Source organism: Coregonus clupeaformis, unplaced genomic scaffold (genome assembly GCF_020615455.1).
Source record: "Coregonus clupeaformis isolate EN_2021a unplaced genomic scaffold, ASM2061545v1 scaf2500, whole genome shotgun sequence".
Lineage (NCBI taxonomy): Eukaryota > Metazoa > Chordata > Actinopteri > Salmoniformes > Salmonidae > Coregonus > Coregonus clupeaformis.
Window position 1 is genome coordinate 4,880 of NW_025535954.1, and position 2,988 is coordinate 7,867.

A 2,988-nucleotide genomic window follows, 5' to 3' on the forward strand; every position below is an offset into this window, starting at 1 on the left:
GAGGATATAGGATGGACATAATAGTCCACCAATGGAAGGTCAGGTTTAGTAGCTTAACCCCCTCCCTCACCCGTTCTCATACTATATGGGCTGGCCTCTTCTCATTTTCTGTCTATTTTCCTCTGAAGAAGCACGAATTGTGCGAAACGTCAGGAATTTTTTCTTCCTAATTTTAAACAATACTCCCTTTTATCTTTTTACCTTGAAACAAAAAAGGTTTTGATAATGTGAATCAGAAGAGGATTACTGTATCTCACTATTCTAAAAAGGACACCATTTTTCCTACAAACAAAGATAAGCACATGGACCTTTGGAGACTTGGTGGGGATGGTATGGAAGAGCTCTTTTCCGTGTGAGATATCCATTTCTCTGGGTTGGTGAGTACTCCCAAAATCACTGTGTGTACACATGAAGATTTGAACATTTGGAGTGACTTGAAGTGGAACCACTATCAGAATTGAACCATAAAGGAGTGATCACTTTTGAATGGAGTGTTTTTCTCCCACCTGAGTGGGGGGGTTTTTTTCTCACCTTTGTGTGTTTTTATGGAGTGACACCTAACCTAAAGTGGTAATTTCCTACGGATCTGGGGTAACCACCAGTTGGCAACGGACAATTATTTGTTGTTGGAGTAAATGAGTTGTGAGTGCTGACCTCTTATCCTTTCTTTATATTGGGTTTTGTTTCATTTGAGTTTTTTATCTAAAATAGGGCTAATTCTTTCTAATTTTTCTTTTTGTCTTTGGTGTATATATTTTTTCTTTGGTCTTTTGTATGTGTGATATATATATAATTTTTTTGGGGTTGATTGGTTCCAATTATATATTGTGGGGGATTTTAACCTTTATATGATCCCTTCTTTCAGTTGGGATTTCCAGCAAGGGTTCCTGGTTTTGAACCTTTACCATGGCAGTGCCACTACATAACCGTTTCCAGGCTCTAGTTAGTTTAAATGATGAGGGTGAGTCTACTGGAGAAATTAGGAATGTTTCTTCTTTGCCAGATATAACTTGCACAAAGGGATATTTCAAGGCTCTACAAGCAATTAATCACTCAGAAATATTAGATCATTCTGCAGTTAATCATTCTTTTCCAGCAGGGATGGTAAGACAGGTGAACAAATTGGCGGCCTTTATTAAACCCTCCTCGCCTAACCAACAGACCCTGGCAAAGGTAAAACTTAATACCAGTAGGTGGATGGAGAATAATATGGATATTCTGAGGGAGCATTATGATGGGGTAATTGCCTTATGCATTCAGAATAGCTCAACTTATAATCAAGAAGCTCTAGATAAAGCGGTGATGTGGGCAAAGGCAAGATATAAACACAAATTTACATCTTCGTCAGTAAGTACCTTAAAAAACATGTTGCAAAAACCAATTGACCCACCGGCCTCTACTAAACTGATAACTTCTCATCAGGCCCATTCCAGTTATGCGGCTACGGTGACCAGCAAGTCACCAACTGGTAGGGTCTCAATGGGAGCCCAGGCCCACAGGGACTTTGGAATATGCAGGAATATCCCAGGGGGGCCAGAGTGACACTTGGTAAGGGACAATATGGTTAATAAACAGGCCTTCAGTAATCCTGTAGATAAACCGATAAACCATAGTCAGACTATCAACAGCAATACCACAGGGCTTGTTGGGGGTATGCAGAGAAGGGAGGTGCAGGTAGAAGTTCATGTTGGGTCTACTTCCCTTTGTAGAGTGGTTCCTTCGACGAGCTCACCTACTAACCAACTATCTCCCCTCTTGTCCTGTCTCACCCCTCGGGAATTAGGTCCTGCAAAGAGTGGCGGGACTAGCTTCAGACTCACCCCAATAACCAGGAAGAGCACGGGGATACTGAATCCCCAAACTCAGCGACCAAGAAACAATTTGGTCGAGCCTAAAGTCCCAGCCTTGACCCTTCCAGGTAGAGAGCCCTCGAATTTACTCTTAACAGTAGAGGCGTTGGAGATTACGGTGAATAACGGCAATGGTCAAAAACTACCATTGAACAATGTGGCTGTTTTGATGGATGACATGGTTTTGTCCAATTCTACGACAGGTTCACAGCAAGAGGACCATCAGGGTAAGGTAGCAATGGCAAATGGAAAAGACACGGGCCCTGGGACAGAACCAATACTGGAACCTGTAAAAATGGAGAAACTCTTTTATCCCACATGTCATTCTAGAACTGAAAGGAAAATAAATGATTGGAGTATTGAGATTAAAAAGCCCGTGGTCTTTATTGGGGATTCCAACCTTGCGCGCATTTCTAGTTTCACTGATACTAATACACAGATAGATAGTTTTCCGGGAGCAACCTTCAGACATATTGCAGGAGTGATAGGCAAGTTGGAGAAACAGCAAAACACACAGAAGGTTGTTCTATCAGTGGGTCTTGTTAACGGCTTGAACCAGCAGTATACCACTGCAGTCAAGCAGTTGCAACAGCTACTGAATAAAGCAGGTGAAGTTTTTCCTCATGCACAGGTTTATGTTCCTATCATACATTTTTCAGATGAGCTTCCATGGGAAAAGCAGGAGGTACTGAATCAATTGAACAAGTATATTCAGAAGAATTGTAGGGAACTATTGGATCTGAATAAACTTAGATTTCACACAGTGCAGGACGACCCAATACATTGGAGACCAGATACAGCTGTAAACATTTTTAATCACTGGCTAGACCAGTTAAACTATTAAGAGGGGGAAGAGTGTATTGGTATTACTCCCCAGCACTCTAATGTACTTAACTTATCGACTACTTTTAGACTTACAGTGGCAGAACAGCAACTTCTGGAGAAGGGTCTTATGTTTATCCCGACACCCACTAAGATAGATCGCATGGAGCTCAGGAGGGATCTGCATACCTATCATAGAAAATTAAAATTACTTGATCATTTTAATTATAATACTGATAACCAAAGAATACCATTTATTGGTCCATCACATTGGGAGCCTAAGTTAGAGGGAGTGTCCAATACGATGCAGACTTTA

At 41.2% G+C, this 2,988-nt stretch overlaps 1 long non-coding RNA gene across 1 annotated transcript; it reads left to right on the forward strand.

Moving 5' to 3' along the window:
* Nucleotides 1-274: 274 nt before the first annotated feature.
* On the forward strand, nt 275-1,442 carry LOC123488799. Its single transcript, XR_006660299.1, has 4 exons — nt 275-642; nt 866-961; nt 1,100-1,173; nt 1,423-1,442. It is a non-coding gene; the product is annotated as an uncharacterized LOC123488799 (long non-coding RNA).
* The last annotated feature ends 1,546 nt before the right edge of the window (nt 1,443-2,988 follow it).